Below are 12737 nucleotides of genomic sequence, written 5' to 3' on the forward strand. Positions count from 1 at the left end.
TGGAAGTTTGCAAAAGCGATAATAAACGGTTACTTTAAATGTATATAACGAAAGATATACATGCATGTGTATATATATTATTAATTATTTTAACAATAAGATATGAATAGAAAGAGAGAAAAGTGAAGAAAAAGAAAGTATTCAAATATAGACACAGTATTTTTTTACAATAAAATAGTATGAAAAAGTCAGTCGAAACATTTACAGAGGTCGAAAAATTTACACGATATATCGCGTAATTGTTGTTGAAATGATATGTCTAACGATACCTTCTTGCCTAATGACGCAAAAAGGGGACATATTCGTTTAAACTTTTATTATTTTTTACTCGTTTCTTTAAAATGCAAAATATATTTTAACTATTTACAAAAGACGTTTTTCTAAAGTGTTACACAAATATTTATATAAAAAAGTTTTTTTTCAATATCCATTTAATGTTAAATTAATACAAACAAAAGGACGCGCGAAATTTTTCAAATACAAATATCCGTTTTACAAGTAATGCTAAATACTTTAGTAATAACTACCAAATAATTTGATAATTACCATAGTATTTGTTAACTATAACCAAGTACTAATATTACACCGTATAGGTATTGTTGTCACAAACATTGCGTAAATGAATCGTAGCTCCGTCTAGGATTAGTATAGCTCTTATTTGTATACCTGCAAAAAATTAAAATTTGTAGACTAGAAGTGTAAGAAATTAAAATATTTAAGTACCCTAAAAGTGCGAAAAATTAAAGTATATACTTTAAGTGTGGAAAAAATTAAAACTTGTAGGCTAGAAGTGTGAGAAACTAAAATGTATACCCCAGAAGTGCAAAAATTTATAGTTTATACCTTAAATTTGTGAAAAATTAAAATTTGATTAATATTTTATCCGGTAAAAACAAATCAACTTAATAGAGGCCCTCCCACCGCCTCCCACCACCCCCGCCGACTTCAACCGGCGATCCTCTTTTCTTTGGATGTGTGCTTTTTATTATTTATTTTTTTTTATCATAGAAGTTACAATATATAACAATGTATAACATTACAATTTATTTATCACAATTTTTACAATTTATTTTACATTAAAAAATAGAAAACATACAGAATTATTATACATTTATATAAAATACAATAAATTTAATACGTTACAAAGAAATTCGAGATATTTATATACTTACATTTATATTAAAAATGCATACATTTGAGATATTTTACTAATGCCAGATTACACGAAGGCGTTCGAAATAAGTATAATAATATCAAAATTCACTACTTTTAAATCAGGAATTTGATTAGTGCAAAAACTGCAAAAAATCAACTTTTTGTTACTAAATACTCTCATTATAGAAAAAAATCCGAGAAATTTCGTGGTTCAAGTCAACGATCAAATAAGAAATAACTAGACCACCGATTTTATCAGAGCCCCCCCGTCGATGACACACCGTCAGTTGCTGACGTAGAGAAGAACGGCTCTCAAGATGGAAAGTGAGCTGAATATACCTTGATTTGTCGAGCCCCGTGAAATCAAAAGATCGAGAAAGAAAGTTTAATAATAACCCGTTGAACGTCAAGGGCCCCGCTACAGGAAGGAATGAATCCCAGATCTTCCGGATTGCCCCCCGATAGCGGTCATTTGAACAACGAGTTAACGACAGTCGTTTTTCAAATCATTGCATCCTGCCCGTATAATTACACTTGAAATATTCTTCCATTATTAAGATGTATTTCTTTCTTATAATTAAAATGTATATCCATTACGATATATATATATATATATTTCTCTTATTAAAAAAATATATGAATAGAATAACTGATATCGAGGAATAGTTGCAACCAAGTATATTTAATAACAAAATGCATGAAATATATGCATTTGATAATTAATATTGATATTCTGGTAAAATCTTTAGAAATGATTTTCTATGAGAAAAAATTGAAAAATAAAATATAGTCGTTTGTAACTGCATTATATCATAAAATGTAGCGTAATTGTATCCTGCTACATTTTTTATTTTTTTCTTCTCTTTTTAAATGTATTCTTTATTTCTTTTCGTTTCTTTCTTTTTCCTTTTTTCTCTTTTTCTTTTTTTTTCTTTTTTCTTTCTATTTTATAAACAGTTATTTTATCCATATCTACATTAATGTCTTTTCATCAGCAAGACAGAAGCATGATGAAACCATATTATTAATACCGAATAGTCATAGTTTTTGTTATTCAATTTTATTGGCTGGATGTGGGCACAGCACTCCGCAAGGAATGACTCCCATCACCCTTTTTCATTGCGATAGTTTTCACGAGCTCCTGTGACGGTTGTTTCAGATCGTACGCCCATCCGATCATCGCATACGAATCTATGAATAACGTGGCAAGATTATATTTGAAATAATTATGAAACTCGGCAGCCTTGTAGTCCCACGGGAAGACATGATGATAATTGTGCCAGCCTTCACCGCCCGTTGTAATTCTAACCCACCAATTTTCTGTTGGATTTATGTATCTGTCATCAAAATAAACGAGGGAAAATTACTCGTAGGCGACACAGAATAGCGCAAGCTTCGAAATTTCTTTCGATCAAGTTTATTAAATGTATAAATAATTGTAAATTTAAAATTATTTGGATCTTAATTATGTGCTTACGCATTGTATGGCTTTGAGCCCCAGAGATGAGCCACACTATTCACGGTCCAAGTGGCGTTTAAAATGACAGTATAACGAATAATCTGTGATACGAAAGCTCTAGACCATGTTTCATTCCATCCGTACACAGGCACCATCACCGGAAGCAGGAAAGCGAAGATAAATTTGAGTATCGAATGATATCTGCGAAATATCATAAATTAATTATGATATGCAGTTTTCTTATTTTACATATCGTTACGCATTATATCTTGCAAGAAAACCCTCGTAAAAAAAAGATTTTCTAAAATAAGATTGCAGAAAAATGTCGGAATAATAAATACTCATTTTCAAGCTGAATCAAATAAATGGGAATAAATTTCCTCTTGTTCTCTTTTGTTCTTTTTTTTTAATATAAAAGCATCTTGCGTATTTAATTATTCATTCTCTGCGCAAACTTACTTGCGATCAAATTCGGCGATAGGATCGGCCAATATATCGCTCATATCGACCTGACGACCCCTTCGGATCATCTCCGGATGTTTCTTCATCATCAGCCAGCCTACGTGGGAGTAAAAGAATCCTCGTTTACTACTGTGCGGATCTGCGTCCGTATCCACATATTTGTGATGCACCCGATGATCTCGCACCCACTCATAAAGGTTGTTCTAGAAAAAAAAAATTGTTAAAAAAAATTCTTTCGTTTTGCACCACACGAAATGGTAATTATAAACGTTCGATTACCATGCCGGCCGAAGCGTAGCAAACGACAAGTATAATTCTAAGCGGCCATTTTGCCTTGTAAGATCGGTGGGACCATAAACGATGAGCACCAACGATGAGGCCTTTCATTCCCAATATATACATAATATATGCTTAAAATAAAATAAAAAAAAAACAACACAATTTAATAACATTAGTTATGCTCATGAAAACGCATAGGAATAATTAACGTATATCTCGCGATTGTACAAGTAGCTCCGGTTATTGGTACAATTAATCTTTTATAACATTCTGTTGTCTGCAATGCTATGGATTCTATTGACTGTAAAACTAGAGAGTTTCGAAAAAAAGCATATAAAATTTAAATTGTCCTACTTGACCTGTATCAAATACGCTGTTAATTTTTATATTAATTATTATTATTATTTACATTAGTGACGGCTTCACACACACACACACACACATCAATTTTAATGACTTTTATATATAGATATCGTCAAGGCAGACACGTGGAAAGTTGAAAATCAATCTGGAATTATTTTATTTTTTTTTAATGTCTTATGTATAAGTATAAATATAAATATAAGTATAAGTATAAATGTATAAGTATTGTTCGCGATTACGAATGCTCGAAATCACAAATGTTCTAGAATATTATTATTTTTAATTTATCGATACTGCTAATCGTCATAGCGTGTGAGGTGTAATATGATATTTATCAAGAGGATCGCAACGGCGTATCAGTTTCGCGTTCATGTTTTGATAATATTATTATTATTATGTCGAGCCGCTCTTTGTAATTCGCCGGCACGGTCTCTTTGGCCATCGATTTTCTAAACAAAGATAACCGTTAGATAAAAGTCTTGGTCTATTATTTCATCTACTGTTGCTAAGAGCTCGTCATCCCTGACGTGTTCTTTGTTCCGCGTGAATATAAGAATTTACGAAACTTACGGCGCGTTACTATTTGCCATTAGTTTGTTAAGAGTAAATCTGTCATCGTCGATTGCTCGGCAATGATCAGTACGGGTAGTTCGACACGGCGAACAAGAGAGAGTTATTTCATTTAAAACACCAGTATTCTCAGTTTCAGTCAAAATGATCAAATGTGTTTCTAAATTACGTTGTTTTTTAATTCCGTTGACCTTTATTATTTTTCGTTGTTTAAATAAAGTGTTTTGTGTTACTTCAGTTCTTCTGTGTCGGTGATCTCTCATCCACTTTACCCCTTCTCACAGTCCTCACTTATACGCGCGCGAACATGGTGTTAGAAAATTACGTTTTATTCATTAAATTTATTTTATTAATAACTTTGTAAACAATTTGCACTTTTTAAACAACGAGCGATGGCTAAAATCTTTTGAAAGTTATACAGGGTCGTATTCTTGACAATATATATTGAAATCGGTGAAGTCGCTACTAATGTAAATAATTATCTTTATATTTTTCTGAGTGTTTCAAAGTGGCGATTGAATTACTTTTATGATGTGTTTTTTAACTACCGCGACATTCGACAATTAGTGATGATTTATGACAAAATCGATATTGTATCAATAGAAATAAAAAGTTTTGAACTACAATGTGCTGGCTTGTATTGAATGTTCTTTTCAATCGTTTATTTCAATCAACTGTCGTCCGTTTCAGAAATCGTTGAAATCGACTTTGTCTTTTTTAATAAATGTGCGATATAATTTTAATCAAATTGTTATGTTTAAGACATTTAATCCTATAATGAAATTATAAAAAATGGGTCCTTTCCTAACGGACTATAGTTTACTTTTTTGTTATACGTATTTTCTCAGAGTATTAAAAAAAATCGAATTAACAAAAAATTTTTTAAAGGATACTCACCCCAAGCGATTGTCTTCAGATTTTCGAGAAATTTAAAAGAAAAACAGGCATATACGAAGTATAAATGGAGAACACTAATAAATATTATATTACGCCACTTCAGTTCCGTTTTGAACCAGCCTTCAGGTTTTGTATAGATTTCACTTTTGTTTTGTATGCCATTTTCATCGTGTATCTTCATAGCAGCGGAAGAGTCTTCCTTTTGAATAACTTTCTCCGTAAATATTTTTGAATTTTTGCTTGAAATATTCGATGCCATCTTCATTTTCATATTGCTGGACCGAGAATCCAAAAAATCAGTTTTACGCTACCAGCAAATAACTCTTCCACAACACACACACACAAAAGCAGTCCTAAAAAAATAAAAAGATAGTTTTATAATAAGTTTATACGTTCACCATTAATAGGGTTTAACAACATCTGTAGTTATAACTATCGACATCTGTTCGTATCAGTTTTGCCGGTCCGCTATGTATGTACATACGCGTCGGGACGTAATATCTCGGTCGAAGTTACTCCGCGAACGTGGAGAAGAAGTCCAATAAGAAACTGGATTGTCGTTGGTAGTTCACACTTTATTTTACAGTTTCGGAGTATTATCGCGCTCTACGTGTCGCTCTCGTGGCTTCTGAAGGCTCACATTTAGTGAGCCCCTGGCCGCGACCGAGGAACGGTTTCCGCACGCAAAACGCGTGATCGAAGCGTGATCAACGGCCCCGTCTTCGCAGGCATGGAATTTCGTAAATATTCGATCACGCGTTCCGCACCTGCGGTGGCGAGCTTCTAACGACATCATATAAACATTAGTTAAATACCATTTTATAACTCCAGTTATTACAAACGATTCAAAAGATCATGATCTTTTTATATTATGTATTTTCCCATTGCTCAGATAAAATCAAAAATTGTTTTTTTTCTCAGTTGAAGTGGCTTATTAGAGATATTACTTAAAAAAGAAACGCGTTAGCAGTACTAGTACCTTCATAATAAAATGGATGACGTGCAGAGCTATTGTTATTTGTAATTATAATATAAATATATTGATAGCGTATATAAAAATTTAAAAAAAAGCAGAGAATTTCGATCAAAAATTCAATAAAAATAGGGGGTGCGTTCAGAAATTACGTTTAGGCACACCTAGATAACTCTAATGCTATAGTGTATGTAACGTAAACTATAGCTTAGAGTTACTCAGGTTGAATTTCTGATCGCAGCCTAGATAGTAATTAGGAAGAGCGCCTCTCGCAAGTTCCTGCAAACATGTGACAGTCTTATGCTTGAGCAGCGCACTTGTGGGGCTCATCGACCGAGCGGAGAGGCAAGAAAACAGACATCTAGCTCTCGAAAATTGCCTTAAAATTGCAAGTAATTCCGAGCACATTTAAATTTTAAATATTTCGAGTCTCGTAGAGCGGCATTCTCTCTTGACCGAAATTTCAATGGAATAGAAAAGGTAAATGTGGCTACAAGAGTCGACGCGGATGTTTGTGTGTATAATATAATATTACTTAGCTATAACATATGTGAAATTTACTAAAATTTAATTTGTTACATTATCCTATATAATTAACAGTACGAGTTACAATCCATTTGTGTTCCTACCTACCCGAAGTAATATCTCTATGCATGTATTCTTTGCCTATCCATATATTTCTATATGTTATTCATATATTCCTACCTAATATTTCATATTCCTATCATGTTTCTATTTACCTAACACCTTATTCCTGCCTACCCGAATTTATTAGTTTATTTAGTTTTATTATTATTAGTTTATTTAAATTGTCAATATTAACTAGTCGCGACCGCAATTACCCGAAATTAAGGAAGTAAAGATTTTAAAAGAGAGTTTAAAAGATATGTTAAGTTCGCGATTCATTGAGATTAAACTGGGAGACGTCACTTTTCCGTCTCCGATTACGCGTACACATGTGCAAATATTACCCTACCTGTATATGCACATTATACACTAAATTGGTGGTGTTCAACACCAACCTACTTGTGTAGATCTTCTCTCCTTTGACCAGTTTGACCATTTCATGGCCAAATCCATTCTGGCAAAGCCAGAGACAAGAAGAAGGAATACTCTTTCTGTTTGCGCCTGATCATAGACGGCAGATGAGCGTAATGATTTTACGCTTTTTCCCACGATGCGCGAAACACGACCACGTCGCGAAGGGCCATTTGTAACAAAATTAAATTAAGTAATTATAAAATTACTAGCGTTCAAAATCTACTTATTCTCGTATATACTAATTTACGCAAGTGATCATTTTCTCGATTAAAAACAAAAAAGATTTTAATTAGTTAGGAGCTGTTAATTTGGAAAAAACCTTTTAAGCAACCGCGTATAATCCGAATAAATTCGACCACATTTTACGAATAATAGAAACTTGAATTACATCTGATATAAGCATGCAGGACTTAAATAATAAAAATCCAAAATGTAAATGAATAAACAATATTGACAAACGCGAACTGAAAAAATCTAAGACCCATTTTTTTCGATATCGTTTCGCATATCGAGTCTCACCTCAAAAGGGTGAAAAATAAAGAATTAATGACGTGAGATCCAAGAGAGATAATCAAGTTCCCACACAATATTGAGCTAATGTGAATACTTTGTGCACTCGAGCAAACAATTTGAATTTTGATAGCTACATCTTATTACGATAATTATACTACTAAAAATCAAGTATTTATAACGCAAAATTAATTAATCAAGTTTAAAATAATTATTACAAAAAATTTCCTGTTTCGCGAAACATCATTTATTAGATCTCACGTCATATCGCTTTAACTAGTATAAAAAGTTATCAATACATATAAATAGACTGTGAAAGCTTAGGCTAAAAACAATAAATGATTAAAATAATGCAAAGTATAAGACTTTTTATCCTCAATCGTGATATATGCAAGCTAAAAGCATCTCTAAAGCTACGGTCAACGTGACGCTATACAAATGCTTTGGAGCGTTCTTCTTCTCTTTCTTTCTTCATTGAAAGAAAAGAGAAGAGGAATGCTTCGAAGCATTTGTAGCGTCACGTTGACCGTAGCCTAAGTGTATATATTGTATTCTTGCACCAATTTATGTAACACTTAATCCTGAAAGATATTTGGGATAGAATTTACAATGACAGAATGTACGATAAATCAATTTATGTGATTTATCCATCAGGATTAAATGTTAAATCCTAATCTGACACAGTCACTCCATTTTAAGGTAACGAATCTATGAAACGTAATATATGTAATAATTTATTGTAATAACTTGACATAGCGTCTCTGCAATATATTTGACGTAATTGTCATAAATCCGTTACCTTAATCATAAAATTTTAATTATCACTCACCGACCAATGCGCAACGGCGGAGTTATTCTGCAACGTCGCTACGATGATTCTGTAACAAACAAATATAAAATCCGAATTAAAGCAGGGCACAAAAGAGAGCGACAGTTAATATTTCAAAAAATGATTACTAAACACTAAATTTTATATTATTGTTTATTAAACAAATTTAATGAAATACTCTTGTAATTTCTTAAGAATTATACTCTATCCATTGAACATAAGCTTCTATAGAATTTCTAAAATAAAACTCTTTTTCTCTAACTTTTATTTTATGAATAACTATCCGGTTGAAAAGTAAATGACCCATCCGTATAAGATATAATATATGTAAAAGTATAAATAAATTATATTTACCGCATGTTGCTCCGCCGGCGCCTGATGCCTTTCCTAGGCCTCCACCTCCTCTCAGGCAGCTACTGTTCCCTCAATGCGAAGATACTCCTTCCCGCGCGGATATTTTCTGTAACATATAAATAATTGAATCGATTAAATAATTGTTACGCCCATCGAACATCTTATTCGTTATTCAATTTAACACTTTTTTAAATTACTATTTCGAAAAAGTACTTTATGTTAGAATCAACTTTAATCAAACTTTTCAAATTATTTCTTGTAATACTAATTTAATTTCCGAATCATGGTTTAATAATATAAAGCAACTGAAAGATAAACGAAAAAAGGGATTATCTCTACAAAAAAATAAAAAGTAACGCTTACCAGAAACGTTGGTACGCCGATGCCCGATGCCTCTCCTAGGCCTCCTCCTCCTCTCAGGTTGACCTCTCGGGTTGTCAGCTCTCTCGATAATGTCCGACACAAATTCACCCCGACGCCACTTTACACGACACTCTCGTTAATTGTTCGCGAGGCTTTATACACACGTATTTTAAACGATCAATTGAAATCAAACGGATCGCGCAAAAGTACGCGATGCGATCCAAGTTCGGCACTCCCGTCGCGTGCCGCTTCGATTCCCACGACCGAATAGATCGATCACGCTAAGTACGTATCCGATTAACCTGCAAGTATTCGTCACCCGATATTCGAGTCACTGAATCCCGCGCGAATCATTGAACGTAAGCGTAATGGTGCGTCTCCACCTGCGAGTAAAAACTCTCGAGAGTAGCTCTCGAGAGTGATTTTCGCAAATGGAGAGTACCTACTTTTAGGTACTTTCAGGAGTATGTCCATGTGCGAGAATCACTCTCGAAAGTTAGGGCCAGGCGGCCAGCGCACGAACATTGCCGCAGTGTCTTACGCCTTACGTGAGAATCTTGCGTTACGCGACACGCAAGCCAATCTTACGGCAACGCACGAAGAAAAGTGTAATGTAACGTACGTAACATAAGACTAATTACGTTACGTTCTTTTTTGTGCGTTGCCATAAGATTGGCTTGCGTGTCGCGTAACGCAATATAATTCTCACGTAAGGCGTAAGACGCTACGGCAATGTTCGTGCGCTGGCCCTTACTCTCGAGAGTTTTTACTCGCAGGTGATACACGCACACCATTATACTTGCACGGGAGGTAACTGCATATTGTCCGCGATAGTCGAGGGATCCTAACGTTATGCGACACGACGCACGGAACGATTTTGCACTAGCTGCCTGTGGCCGCGATGAGTTTTTCTCTCGCACGGTGATTTTCACGTGAACAAAGCGCGTTGCGCAACAAAACGCAACACCGAGGCCGAGCGTGTCACTCCCGATATATCATTTGCCGAAATATTCTAACACAGATTTATCGTGCAAACCTGAAGGAGTCTTCGACACCGATTCGTACCGCGTTCCGGTCGTTACGCGAATGGCGGAAATCTTTCAAAATGACGGCAACTTGGCGCGATACTACGCGAGTCAAGCGGACGATTAGTTAACGGCACGCGATTAATTAATCGAAAATGCACAATTAAAATTAAATATATCGCACACGCAGTACGGTATTAAATTTGTAAATCTCGCGAATGAAAAACCGCACAATTAGTACTTCGCACGAAAAATCGTGATTGCCGGCCGTGTTAACTTACGCCACACGAAATATTCACGAACGAGCGATGTATCACAGCGCGGGCGTTCCGTCACTTAAATCACTCGATTCTACAATATCACTCGACGGCCCGCTTTCTCCTTTCAGAGAGAATCGGAGAGTATAAATCGTACGATGACAATTCCGGCACAACGTTCAAAGCGCGACGCCCGCGACGCGAGATAGAATGCTTCAATCGAGTCCAGACATGACGGAACGATCGAACCCGATTATCGCCCGAAAATATCTCAGCAAAACTGTATACATCACTCATAATTGCCGTATCTTTCACCTCGACGTTTCCACCTCGAGCGATTCGCACGACACATCCTTCCGACGAACACTTTTGACACATTTGCGGATTGCTGAGCGCGTACTCGCGCAGTCGTCGGCTCGCGGCCCGCGGAACGAGGAGCAGGAGTGCCAATCGTACGAGCGAGTTCCGAAAAACACAGCACGGATGATCACGATCACTTTACATCCGCGCGAGATTCATCGAGTGAACGCGATAGCCGAGTAGCTTTCGTAAGTAATAGCGGTACGCCGAACGTTATTGATGGAAACAGGTGGCAAGACTGCTCGTCGGCAAATCAATCGTCCGCGCGGTGTTTTTGTATGTACGTATATACGCTATTATACTCTCACTCTCTCATGTTCAATGTTTGCGCCTGGTATGCGGCGTGACGTCGCGCCGCCGCGGCCGCCCGCGCAGGCGGCTTAGGGGCGGCCGAACGCGATTGGCCGGACCGGGGGGGCTCGACTCGCGAGCCAATCACGCTCGACGTCTCATGGTCTCACCCGACTGCGCGGCGTTGAACGTCGGTGCGAGGTGCGAGACGTGTCGCTCGCGTAATTATTCTTTTCTCTCGTGAACGAAAAGAAATTTGATTACGGAGTGTTGCAAAGTGAACGTACGCCGAATATTCCGTTCCTTCTTGTGTCGACTGAAACGAGTGGGATGCCGTCGCTGGGCGAAATAAACGCCGGACGCCGTACGTGTCACCCTCTCCATCCCTCTCGGCTGTGATTTGGCGGGTCTCCTGCTGCGGTGCTTTAAATAGCGAAGAAAGCTCTTCGAGTTAGAGTTTCGTTTGGATGTTTATTATGTTATTGATGTTATATCTCTTGGGATTAAAATCCATTCGACGAACGCTGAGAGCCTTTCAAACAAAAATCAAAACCGATATTTTTTTTATCTTAATTGACTCAAAGGAAAGAGGATGGACGAAGCAAAAACATTACACAACAAACACTTGAAAAGCTTATTTTTGAAATAATCTTAGTCTGTTTACTGAATAAAGCACGTTATTTTTTATTAAAAAATATAAAAATTTATTTTATTATAATATTTTATTACTATAAAATCCCGATAAACTAAAGTCCTTGATCATCTACCTTAATACCTCTATCTTAATAATAAAACAGATTCCTGAAATAGAACTTATTTCACTGGGTATATCATAATGGAAAACACTTTCTTCTCCAGATGGGTGCTGCACCGCCAGTGTGATGCACCGGAAAATTTAAATCACAGATAACATTGTTCAAAATCAGTCTGTAACACATGTGGGTGACTTTCCTTCCATTGGTCAATCAAGTCGGAGCTAACATTGGACTTCAGGAGACAGAATTTTTGTAATTTAGGACATTGCTCGATAATAATGGAAAAATTCTCAGGTGTCTCGAAATTCACCTCATCGAGATGTAAATGTTTCAAGTTTTTGCACTCCGTTAGTAATTTTAAGTAGGAAAGTACAAATGTAATTCTTCCAGGAGTTGACAGGAAAAAAGTAATATGTTCAAGCTATCATCAACGATTTGAATTCTGTAACAGAAATCAAATTTCTTTCGTAAATTCTTACGGTCAGTAAGGGCATTAATACCCTGCGATATAACATAATTGCCCTCTAAATTTATTATTTCCAAGTCTGGACATGATTTTTTCAACTCCATTGCAACTGCTTGCTGCGCATGCGCGAGCTTTTCCCAGCCTTTCCCGAGCCCCGAGCCACGAACCACGAGCTACTCTGGATTCTGGCATAGGCTGCATTCCGATATTCACTGTCAACAACTTTCAGTACTGAAAATCTTATAGTATATACGTGACGTAAAATATAGATGTCCACTACTGACAGTAAATATCGGAATGCAGCCAGTATATTACCAGAGATATTACT

The 12737-nt window shown here is 35.9% G+C and overlaps 1 pseudogene; it reads right to left on the reverse strand.

Annotated features, from left to right (window-relative positions):
- Positions 1–1050: 1050 nt before the first annotated feature.
- LOC139811583 (acyl-CoA Delta-9 desaturase-like) lies at positions 1051–8058 on the reverse strand (annotated as a pseudogene).
- Between the last annotated feature and the right edge of the window lie 4679 nt (positions 8059–12737).

Source organism: Temnothorax longispinosus, chromosome 4, assembly GCF_030848805.1.
Source record: "Temnothorax longispinosus isolate EJ_2023e chromosome 4, Tlon_JGU_v1, whole genome shotgun sequence".
NCBI classification, from domain to species: domain Eukaryota; kingdom Metazoa; phylum Arthropoda; class Insecta; order Hymenoptera; family Formicidae; genus Temnothorax; species Temnothorax longispinosus.